Genomic DNA, 13172 nt, shown 5'->3' on the forward strand with positions numbered 1-13172 from the left:
TTTCTCCATTGTTTTGGACATATAATATGATTTTTGATGTTTCTAAATAAAGAAAAACTGATACATTTTAATAAATTTCAATAATATCTAACTGTATACCCTATAAAAATTTTGAAAAAAACATAAGGGTATACCATATCACATGGTCCAATTTATCCAAAACGGATGATCAAAAATTTGTTTTTTGGGGTCATGTTCCAGTAGAGCTTCCAGTTTTTTTTTCTTTTAAACATAGTAACATGTCAGCCTAACTATAAACTATTACTACTAAACTAACTATAAAAACACATTATAGTGGTTAAATTATCCAAGCAGAGGAAGAAAGATTTTTTTTTTACCTTGTTGCCCAACCTTGACTTTGTGTTTTAACCCTTCCAGGCAGGTCCGCAGTGGTGGCCATGTATGCCTATCTTTCTTTTCTTCCTTCTAAATATATCAGTATGACAAGAAAAAAGTTGTTATATGTATTTTTCGGTCTCAGTAAAATTTATTTACTTAAAAGATGGAAAAATGACCATATTTCAAAAATTTGAAAAAACACAAGGTATATACCCTTATGTATTTTTGGTGTCAGGGCCATGTTCCAGAATGCTCTATTGGGCTTTCCTTCTAAATATAAGAAAAAGATATAAGAAAAAACACATATGGTTCAATATAGCCTAAAAGATGGAAAAATGACCATATTGTGGCATGTAAAATTTTTTTAGAAAAAACCTAAGTGTATACCCTTATGTGTTTTTCAGTCTCAGGGTCATGTTCCAGAATGCCCATTTTTCTTTCTTTATTTTTTTTTTTTACCTAGAAATTTATCTGGATATGTTGGAAAAACACATTATTTGGCCTTATTTATGTAAAAAATTTGGAAAAAAACGCAAGAGTATACACTTATACACTTACACTTATGTAAGTAGTAAAGTATAGTCTTTTTGTTGATTCACTGTCAACCTGTATTTAATATGGCTATGAGACATGTCTTTCACGTTCACTGCTTGCAGCAAATGCTTTAAAGCTCATTGTTTTCTACAAAAAGGCTTTTCATTTTTTCTATTGCAAAAAGAATTTTTTAGGAAAAAGTGCAAGTTCACAATCTATGAGCTCACATTGAATGCTCACACTGTATGCATATAAAACGTGTCCTAAGCTCTTCCCAACTGTTCTGTCTGTCAAAGTTTTGAGAGCTAAAGGAAGTACGGGTAGAAGAACAGTGTCTTATTTCCTTCCATAGTATCATTAGTATTAAAGAAGTGATAGCTCCTCAGAAATCAAGCGACCAAAATATATTCGAGCAGCTGACGGCTGTTTGGAAGTAGCTAACATGCTGAACATCAAAAGACAGCCAACGAGGCTGACAGCTGGACTCTAACATTAGTTGTGCAGCTCAACAGTATTTCCAACATTTAACAACTATAAAGGCAATCTGTGATGGTGTGCAGATATACATCCATTCTGCTCTTTTGACACAGCTGACTTCAATATTTGATAAAATACTAGTGTTATACATGAACCAACTTCTAATTATGCCAATGGTAATACTACAGCAACACCAGACACCTCAATCCCATGGGTGAAGCAATCTGATGTAATGTCAGCATCATCTTTTTTAATCCTCCATTTATTTAGCCTTTCATATCGCCTTGACATCAGTGATTACAATGCTAAGAGCAAACGCAGTAACAACGAGGTGCAAGTGCAGCCAGTTCCTTTTAAAGGTAGGCTTGTAGCATAACGTTGAACAGTTCACATCAATGGGTAATTACCAGCCACAATCTATTAAAAGCTTTTTACCCGTTTCACATTGACAAATTGACAAGGCAGTATGCACACAGCAGCTATAAGGCCAACGCTGTTTAAATCCATAGTATGAGTAGTTGGTTCTATATATCTTGCTTCTGGTAAGAGTTCACGATACTGTAAGAGACTTTACACCTCCTTATAAAAGGAAAATGTATGTTTTTCCATGGTAACCATTCTCATCTTTGATTTTTTCTTAGTAAAATTTTGTTGTGAAAGCATCATTTATTTATTTAAAAAACAATTCATGTTCCATATTTAGTTTTTTATTTGTTTTGCTCTTAACCATTTGAAGGCTCTATTTGAAGGTGAAAACGTGGAGTAGTTGGGTTAGCAGTAACAGAGCACTGTTAACATCTAGAACCCCAGGCAAATGCTCCAATGTGACCACCAGCCACTCACCACCGTGTCTGTCCGCTAATTGTTGCAGTAAGATAGTGTCACACTGGACATATTATATGCACTTTAAACAATAAAACAATAATTTTAGGCAGTTGTGTTCTGCCTGAATTTATTTTTAAAGAAAATTAATTCTATGAAGTCACTCTCGCATGCCAGCCTCAAAGCTTGATTAAATGGAACAAGAAGTGTTCTTCAGTTGTTTTACCTTGAGACCAAACAAGTTCGGTGTTGACAATGGATTCTTTTCTCTTCAGTGTGACACAAAAGTTAGATGAGTTTGTGATTAAAAATTTAAATAATTTAACATTTATAAAATAAATTAGGAATTTGGCCAAGGTGTGTTTAAAAAAAAAATCAAACCAGTTTCATCTTCTGATGACTTTTTTCAGTTTTATGAATAAGTCTTGTAAACAAGCATTTTAACAGTGTTTGTTTACTGTGTTACTGAAAAAGCACAATTTAAGGAGTCCATGTTTCATTTAACCTTGTAGACATTTAAAATAAATGGAGGTTTTCTATCTTTCGCACAGACTGCAGGAGGTATTTCATTGTGCGTGGCAGAAAAAAATACGAGTATGGCAATTAGTGCTTGTTGCCGAGGATAAGCTGTGTCTATTATCTCCTGCCAAGTGTAAAATTAGAGTGATTATCAGCAATATTACCGTAGAAATATGGCTGGACGTGGATCATTTAAAGATAGAAACCTAAATGGGAGTTTTTCAATCAGTGTATCTGCACATCCAGCATTCAGTCTGAATGAAATCACAACATGTCAGCGAAGTTAATTACCTCAGTGAATGCCTCCCAGCAGAGTGAGGAATAATAGCATCAGGGGGGAGAATGACTTTTCTTCTGTTGTATTGGTTTTATAGTACAGCAGAATCTTTCTTAACCCCTATTTCCCTTTAATTAAGCATTTACCCAAGAAACTGACTTTTTGAAAAACATCTGTGTTCTTGTTATCCCAAGGGCAATAACCTTGCAGTGAGTGTTTCTAATTCTCCCATTGATTACAGAGCGTGTTCATCCAGAATTGATGACCTTATTATAATGGCTGGTTTTAGTGTGTCCTTGGAAATGTGCTTGCACCAAAAAAGATAATTGAGCCCAATTTCTCACAGTGACTGTTGACATGATAAAGCACTTTCCAGGATTTTGATTTATGATGATTATGATGACTGAAATATAATAGCTGTCTGTTCTTTAACTTCAAGGTTGGGATTTGGAACGGGAGACTGACTTATAAAAACAAAGTTATAAAAGGAAAATATATGCTTTTATATTAAATATGTGTTTTGATTTGATCCAATGTTAATAATGTTAACCAAAATACAAACAAACATATGGGGGAAGTTGATTAATGTTAATTAATTAAACAAGTGATTGGATACTGTATCTTCTATACATAGTGTGTGCTAAATCCTCAAAGAATTCAAATAGAGTAAGCTTCTTTGCATAATAGCCTTCCACTTCCTCCATAAATCAAAGATAAAAATCCTAACATAGCAACACCTAACATTTAAATTCATTTCTTTTTGTCACATTTTAATAAATACACCTGGAACTTGTCCTCAGTTACTCTACAGATCACTGACTGTTGATTAGACACTGGATGGAAGGTGTCTCACATACATTGATCAGACTCTCCTGCAAGGTGAATTCTGATTGGTATTCCCCTTTTGCTCATTTTGAATGTTTTGCATACACAAATACTTTGGAAATCAATCGAACTTTGTTGATCCACACTGCTTCCAATCAGGAAATTTTACTTCCAAACTTTATACCAAATACAAGGACATGGCTAATAACTGTATCTTCTATTTAACCTACTTCTTCTTTCTCATTAAACCTAATGTCACATTTTTAGTCTTTGTGGGCTCATTATTTGCTACAATATAGAGACCTAAACTTCTGTGGAAATGGCATGATCCTGGCTAGAAGTACTCTAACCTGTGTTTTTTTTTTGGTAATATAACAGAGATATAATGTAAGTTTGAAATTTTGGGTTTGAGTGAGTTAATCATGACATATTAGTTGCAGAGAGGAGGTGAATAATAATAATTGGGTGCTTGTATCCTTTTTTTGTTTTGCTTAAATTTGGCTGAGATGTACATGACCGTTCAAAAGTTTGGGGTCACTTGGAAATGTCTTTATTTTTTTAAAAAAAGAATGTTTTTTTTCTTCAATGAAGATAACATTAAAGTAATCAAACAGTCTAATGACTATTCTAGTTAGTAAAGGGTGACTTTTAATGGAATATATACAAAGGTATACAGAGGCCATCCATCCATTCCCAGGAAGTTTGCACATACTCACAGCAAGAACAAAGGGCTGTCAACCAGTCCCCCTCCAGCAGTTTCATAGTCACACCTGGCACAGGCAGCCAGATCATCACAGGTAATTATGGAAACATTTAGTGCTATTGTTTGTTTTACCCAGACCCACCCACTGAGGTCTGCAACAACATATAAACCATGTTTCCACACCAAACAGTTAGAACTGATGAAGCTGCTTGGTTGAGCAGCGAAACGTTTTCAAGAAAACTCTACAGGTCCAGACGCTCGCTTCAATCTTCTCTTATTACAGAGGCCCTTTTCCAGCAACCATCATGTTCTAATGGTACATTGTGTTAATTGTATTAAAAAGGCTGATGATTAGAAAACTCCTGTGAAATTATGTTAACACAGCTGAACTGTTAAGCTGATCAGAGAAGCTATAGAACTGGCCTGTTGACCCCAAACTATTGAACGGTAGTGTATGTCACCTTCAGGGATATAAATCGGACTGTGGGGTATGTCAGTAGGTACAGGTCCACCAAAGCCACTAAAAAGGCACATACCTACTTAATTCGCAATTTCATTGGAATAATACTGTAACTGAACAGAACACTTTAGTGTAATGACAAACTGAAAACGCTACATGGAGAAATAAAAATGAGTCACATCTACATGATTACCGACTTTTTCTTCATTACACTGATACACAACGAGCCTCTTCACACCATGCTAATGACTTACAGTGCTTTATGCAGTGTCTAACAAAACCTTTTTGTCGTCCCAGAAATCACTTTAAAGCCCTTGCTGTTTATCAAGAATGGCACAGTGAGAACACAGGGATTATTTAGATGATAATTTACACATCAAGAATTCGAAATGATTCATTTCTCGAATGGACCACCCATCCAACAGACAAACACATGGAATAAATGAATTAAAGCTTTCAAAGAACAAACAAACAAATTGAATTTCTCCCACATAACTGCACTACCAGTGGGGTTGAGTGGGCCTTTTTTACAATTTCTCAGCAATTACAGCAGTAGATCTTGCTAATGTGTCAATTTAATTATAGGCAAGAATGCAAGAAAATAGCAAGAGCCACTGTGACTCCTGTAAGAAAATAAAAGTATTTTACCATAACTGTCTCTTAGCAGTCAATGGGATGATTATAAACTGGGTTAATGCAACAAACTGGACAAATTTGGGCAAGTTTATTCTAGCAGTGATAGGCTTATGATAACATTATAATGGTTTGGTACTTTGCCATTCTCAGTCAGATCACTTAGCAAAAAACATAACTAAAGCCAACATGATCCAGTGCCACTGTAATATTAAATTTTACTCTTACAGTCAGCTTCATAAATAGAGGCATTTGGCCTCTGTACATGAAAACTTTGAATTTGAAATTAAACACTCTCGACATGAAGGCAAGACTTTTTGCGTTTTTTCCCCCAATAGTTTTGACAAGAGTGTGGCATTAAACAGGCAGGAATTATAGATATTTTCATACACACACATTTTTTGTTGGTTCATATGTAAATGAAAAAACGTCTGAGAAGCAGTTGCATGGCCAAGTGTGGCCTGCTCTCTCGTTACTCCATGACTAATAAGGCAGATAAAAGTCCCAGTGGTGGTTCTGAGTGTTACATTTGCATTTGGTAGGTGTTCAGTGGAACTCTCAACATGAGGTCTAAAGAGGTGTATATGCAAGTGAGAGAGGCCATCATTAGGCTGAAAAAAATAATAAGGGAGAGACAGAAAAACAGCAGGTGTGGCCAGTGCAACAGTCTGGAAGAAGCTGGCAAGTCAGCGGCAGCAAAAGTCCACAGAAAACAACTAAACACAGCAGAGGGTGAAGAACTCTTCAACAACACCTTGCAAAGTCAAGAACAGTCTGAAGGAGATAGATGTGTCTTTGTCAAAGTCTAAAGTAAAGAGACAGCTATATGAGTGTTTATACAAAGACTTCACAACAACATGCAAACCAGAAAGCAGCTAAAAAAACCATGCCCAGTTCAGGAATAAAATTCTTCCAACAAAAGAAACCAAGGTGAACTTGTAGCAGAATGTGTGTGGAGAAGGAAAGGAACAGCCCATAATCCACAGCATAGCACATCTTCAGTCAAACTTGGTGGAAGCAGAGTTATGGTGAGGACATGGCTGCCAGTGGAACACTGTCATTGCTGATCTCAGCCCAATAGAGCATGCTGTTCACTTACTGAAGATGAGACTGAAGACCTTGTCTATAGGTTCTAGACTTCAGGCAGTCATTGACTGCAAAGGACTTTCACCCATGTCAGACAGACAGATTTATGTTTGTAATTCTGTTAGTTCCTTTATGTGAGCCACCAAAAATGTGTGTGTGTATGACTAGTCTAATTTCTTAGTTAATGCCACACTTTTGTCAAAACCCTTGAATTAAAGCTGAACGCTTTGACTTTGCTCACATCATAAGTGTTTTATTTTAAATTCAATGTGGGGGTGTACAGAGGCCAAAGTATTCATGAAACCTGATGTACATGCTCAACTGTGGACATACAACAGGTAAATTACTATTTAGCTGATCTTAAACAGTTTATGCTACTAATATATACTACTAGTTTGCCTTATCAATAAGGAAATCACAGGAATGATATTGCTAGCCGGATTACATGCTATACAAACTCCTTCAATGGTCTGTTCAACTTCCTTTAAATAGCTGACTATTGGCATCCACATACTGGTTTAACAAATTGCAATTAATGTCTGTCTAAAGACAAGAATTTGTGCTTACTTTTATTTTATGTACTGAAGCTCAGCCATTGTGGTGCCCTAGGCGACTATGGTATGTCGGCTCCAGCAGGGGGCATCCTAGGCAACCGCCTATGTCGCCTATGCCAAGAGCCGACTCTGCTCAAGCTTGTCTGTGTTGTGGAAATAAATCATCATGTGGAGTGCTTAGTATCCCCAGGTTTCAATAATCCTCATGTCTGTTCACAGCTTAAGGTGTTACCGTGATCCCTTGTGACGTATTGCTGCTGTGATGGTTTGCCCTCAATCAGATGAAATGGATGCTGCCGGCAGCTGTTCATTTCAATCAGAGCCGGTGCACAACACATATCCGCATACAATCTTCATATCACACCTGTGGATTTACCCTGTTTTCAAGAAGGCACAGAATGCCTCAAACAAGAGTCATGAGAAAGGAGGCCATCCATGACTCGTTGTTATGACTTTCTCCTTTGATACTCTGTGTGATGAAATAGAATCTGGTGGTTGCTATCGGCACACTTTTTAAAGACCGAATGCAAACTAAGTGACAGCAAACGTGACAGAAAAATAGCAGCACACTGGTGTCAGCGAGAGCCGTCACAGAGCCTGTGATAACGAGCAGAGCGTCCTGCAGGAATGCACAAAAGGCTCAGCTTGTTTGTGCTTCATAATTGCTAGTCTAGGGATGAAAATGCACCGTAACCTCACATTTTCAATGATTTCTAAGAGATTATTTTTGATGGATAGTGTGCGGCCTCAAGTGTGAACAACAATGATTACAATTTGAATGGTTTGTTCTCACCTCCGAACACAGCCGTCAATAGATGATTTTACACAATGAATGTTCACTGTTTCAGACACATGGATTATTCCATTAGTCAAATTGATTACGAAAAGGGTTGGCGGGGTTGCCTGTGCTGGCTAAACAACAAATAGGATAAAAAGAGAAAGCAATCAGTCTACTGTGCTGAGGTCTGCATTCTCACAACTGTTAATTCTCATCAGCTTTTGGTACATTATGTAGCTGTTAGATATTGTCACTGCTGGTTATTGTGTAAATGGTATTCACATCTGTGTGGTGTTCTTACCCCCCTTGTTTAATGAGCACTGACATCTGCTGTTCGCTGAAGTCGTCTGTGGTTTCCAGCTGTTCGTCCCTGCAGCCTGTTTGTGCCCTTTGTCAGTGAAGCTACTGTCAAAAAGAAAAGACAGGAAACATCAGTCCACATTCCACTTAAGGACATCAGACAGATGCAAAGGCCAATTTCTCAGGTATGCTTATAAATCTTGAATGATTTTTTTTTTTAATGCTGAAATACGATTGGTGCAACTAGTACGGGTACAGAGTGTAAAATCCCTACAGGTTGAAGTTTTCTGTGTCTGTCCTTATGTGCACTGCAGCTGGCAGAGATCTGCTGGCTCAAACAAGGACAAAAGCCATTTGGCACCACTGTCAGATAATTCATATGGTGCAGTGCTACAGAATTAAACCAGGAACAACTAATGAAATTGAGCACGGTGCTTCTGCAAGGCTATTTCCAAAATGTCCTTGAGCAATCACAGTCACAATTATGATGTGATGGAGAAGAAACTCAGTCTCCGGGCACGTAAATGTTTTTTTTTTTTTTTTATTAGAGCTTCCACATCCTTGAAACTTCACTCGTGTTGTAAAGCTGAGGGGCCACTTCCTTCACTCAGGATTCATTTTACAACAGTGCAACAGCTCTCCTCACAGTGACTCCATCAGTCAGACTTTAGGATGAGAAGGAGTGCATCCTCCCTCGAGTAAGAGCCATCAGGCATGTAATGGATAACTGATAACGGGAAACCAGGAAATCACCACTGGGCAGGAAATTGTCTTCAAAATTTCACTCAGCCATCAAACATCCACAGATGTAATTGTACTACAGTGAACCCACAGTGACACAAAAAAAAATATACCTGAATTCTTTAGATATTTTAAGCAGTAAGAGGCACAGTGATGTAAACTAAAAAGGACACTTTGTTGCAGGACGCCCACGGTGCGAGTACAAAGTGAGACAATTCTTTCAAGGCAGCACGGAGGGGTTCAGGCGTTGGCGCTTCTGCAGCAGACGGGTAAGTCAGTCTAAGATAATGAGGGAGCTAAAAATTACAACAGCAGGACTGGAGCTGGCTCGGTATGTCCTCACCTTAACAATGTGTCGCATTCCACAACCAAAACTGCATCAGGCAGCACTGTAAACCCAGATATGTTAGCAGTACTAAAAAAAACAGAAGCAACACTATTTTTTTTGGAGTTAATAAACTTCAAATTATTGTGAGCAAAGCTTAAATGTTTAGAGTTTGTCTTAATTGTAGTCAATGATTACACTTGAATTAAACTAAGTCAACTCAAATGTTTACATATATTGACATTTTTGCACATGGTCCTAAGTATCAGAGCCTTTGCTGTGACACTCAAATATTGAACTCAGGTGCGTCCATTTCTTCTGATCATCCTTCAGATGGTTCTACACCTTCATTTGAGTCCAGCTGTGTTTGATGAAAAAACTGATTGGACTTGATTAGAAAAGACACACACCTTACAGCTCACACAGTGCATGTAAGAGAAAATGCACTCATCATGAGGTCAAAGGAACTGCCTGAAGAGCTCAGAGACAGAATTGTGGCACAGATCTTGCCAAGGTTACGAAAACATTTCTGCTGCACTTAAGGTTCCTAAGAGCACAGTGGCCTCCATAATCCTTAAATGAAAGATGTTTGGCCATCTGGCCAAACTGAGCTATTGAAGTGGAAGAGCCTTGGTGAGACAGGTGAAGAGCACCAGCAAGTCTGGGGAGTGGTACCATGGAATTACCCTTTGGGATCACAGCAATTTTCACAGAGTGGTGGTGAAGTGGATTTATGGCTTTGATGGTTTAAGGAGGGTCATTGATGCATCTCCAAGATCTGGCTCATCCACATCATCCAGACAGAATGAATGATAAACTATTAACCAATCAAATCCAGGTGAACACAACGCACACCATGGGTGTGGCAAAGACAACAATATATCAAAAGCAAGTCGCTAAATCTCCTTCACCCGGCCAGCCATTAGTAGGAAGGTTCTCCCTTATGAGCTAGGTCCTGCTCAAGGTTTCTTCCTGTTAAAAAGGAGTTTTTCCTGACATTATTACTCTCAAGGGGGTTCACATCACACTTGGTCTTTATCTTTCCTACATAACATTAATAGGAGAATAAGAATATTTGTGGGGAGAGTGACAAGCAATGCTGTTAAAAATGTAGCCAAACTTATTGATTTAGCTTACTAGCTAACTAACCCTGTGTTAGCTGTGTGGCTAACCAGGCTCAACTTGCTTATGACAAACATGCTGAGCTTCCAAACAAATAATATTGAACAAGTTTTAATCTTAAGTCAAATACTTACAATTAACATGGGACACGGAGTGGAGAAACGTGTGTGTGTGTGTGTGTGTGTGTGTTGCTCAGTCAGAGGCCCTCTCTGCCTCCATGCGGTCTATGGTTTGAACTGACTGAGACCCTTACAGGAAGTGCACGCAGAACTTCAAAATAAAATCACGTTGACGCTTCTGGTGAAAGCAATTTTGTTTATCTATTAGCACAGTATTCTCAACATGCCTTTTTAAACTCACAGCTTTTTATAGAATCAGTTTTTGATTATTCCAGAGATGTTTTTTTTATGTAAAATTAATCTTATTGGTTTAATCAGTATAATTTCACTGCGGTAATATTAATGATTATTAGTAATACAAAATAAAAAATAGAATTGTGTATTGGGTTCATTTATTCTCTTCAAAATAAGGCAACACTTGTGTTGAAATTAAGCATATAAGTAATTATTTTAGGTAGTAAATGTCCACCTTAATTAAAAATTTAAAATAATGGTAAATTGTAGAGAATAGAACTTTTAAAAAGAAGAATAGAAAATTTTAATTAACACTAGTTAACACTATTCATTATATTTTATTAATTTGATTAATGGTTGCTTTTTGTGACCAGTTGTGAATGTGATTAAGGCCTCAATATGCCACACCCCCTCCATCACCTGGTCATATTGTTGAAAACTATCAATTTTTATAATAAATTTTTGGGCCTTTATAAGAAAAAAAGGCCCAGGCTAAGTTTGTGGCTTTATTTTATATAATGTCAATATACTGTGTTGCACATAAAATACACTGTATTAAATACAGTGCAAAAACTGAGCTTCCCACAAAGGCATAAATAGAGTAGTTTATTAAAAAAAGAGTTTTTTAGACTAGCTGTAAAAGCACTACAGTAAGGCTCCCAGATGTCGAAACAAGCACACACACGTCGAAACAAACTCGAAAGCTTAACTGAGATTCAGCAACTAGCTGTCACTACCGCTCTTTATAACCACGTTTGCTATTTACAAACACATTTTTTTGTTAACTTGTTTTAATGTATGTAATATAATCTAATTAAAAGCTAGTGTGGTGTTTCCTTTCCCTCATTCACATAAGTCTTTGCAACATTACATTACATCAATGTAAAGCTATGTTCAGAAGGGGCTTAATAATAACCTAACGGGGGTGGGGGTGGGGAAGGCCCATCTGGAGTGAAAGTCTTGCTATTTGCAGCACATCACCTGCTAGCCAACTGGAAAGAAATAGCTTTGGATCCAAAATTTCCTCTTCAGGTGGCTGCTTTTCTGGGAAAGATGGAAGAAGGTGGACAGCACAACACCTGCTATTATTTCTAAAAATCAAGTTAGCCTGTGAAAAGTGGGTGTTCTCTACTAATTACACTTATATTTGACTGTCTAAAATATAAAGAGCATTTATTTTGAAGTTATACCAGAAGTTATTCTGTGTAATCAGGATTTTAGATACAAGATGTTTAGATGTGAAGTCAGACCTTCAGCAGGAAGGGTATACACTTACGCTTAGGATCAGCAAGATAGAAAAGACATTCAGATCAACATTATCATTGTCATTCAATATGTTTAAAAAGTTCTTTATTGGACTAGTTTGGACTAGTGTGGACATTGGACATGGGGGATGTAGCTCAGTGGTACAGCACATGCTTTGCATGTATGAGGTCCTGAGTTCAATCCAATAAAGAATCTATCTATCTAGTTTAGCTCATACTTTATTCTGAAATGTATTGAAATTGACTCCTGTATTGAAAAATATGATGATGTTAAAGCAATGAAGATTCATATTTTCATTAGCAGTAATGGGTCTTCTCGCTGGAATTTAGCAATTGAGCACAGTAAGTTGTGCACTCACAACAATATTTACCTGGCTGATTTATGAGCTACTGCTAGCCGCCACATTTTGCAGTACTGACAGCCTGACCCAAAAAACAATAATAATAGATTTTAGTTTATCTGTAAGAGTTGCAGCTTCCTCTGTCAGTATGTCCGTGTTTAAAAAATGCTTTGTGGTCCCTTCTGTTCCACTATGTAGTGATTGGTAGTGAGGAGTAGCAGAAGTACATTTTTCAGCTTCACTTCTCAGCCACTTGAATGCACTTCAAATTACAACTTCCTCTGCAACAAAGACCATGACACCTTTACATTATACATCCATTTTTTACGATAGTGAATAAATGACATCATTACGAAGAACAGTCAAAAAAGAAGCAGCAAAAGCAGAAGTAATCTAACTTTTGAAGGAAGGACAGAAAGTCCCTGAAGTAAGGAATACTTTAAACTATATCGTCCTGTTTACTGCTTCAAGATGGTGTAAGATGAGACCCCTGCCAGAGATGAGGTTGTATGTGAGTGTATAAGAATTTAACTGATGATTTTACCTGACCCTGAGGTGTCTAAGTTGTGGAGGTGAAGAATGAGAGACACTAAGTCTGTTTTTTCCTGTGTTCACTGGTCTACTGTAATCACAGTTCTCATAATGCAATGTCTGTTGACCCTACACACACAAACTTTGTATGCCATCTGTCTGGAAGGCTGCATAAAGATGCAGAAGA

At 37.3% G+C, this 13172-nt stretch overlaps 1 long non-coding RNA gene across 1 annotated transcript; it reads right to left on the reverse strand.

The window, feature by feature from the left end:
* Positions 1-331: 331 nt before the first annotated feature.
* On the reverse strand, positions 332-10740 carry LOC114443518 (uncharacterized). The gene is made up of 4 exons (XR_003671450.1): positions 10630-10740; positions 8309-8412; positions 553-609; positions 332-426 (listed from the first exon to the last, which is right to left on the reverse strand). It is a non-coding gene; the product is annotated as an uncharacterized LOC114443518 (long non-coding RNA).
* Between the last annotated feature and the right edge of the window lie 2432 nt (positions 10741-13172).

This window comes from Parambassis ranga, chromosome 12 (assembly GCF_900634625.1).
Source record: "Parambassis ranga chromosome 12, fParRan2.1, whole genome shotgun sequence".
Classification (NCBI taxonomy): Eukaryota; Metazoa; Chordata; class Actinopteri; family Ambassidae; genus Parambassis; species Parambassis ranga.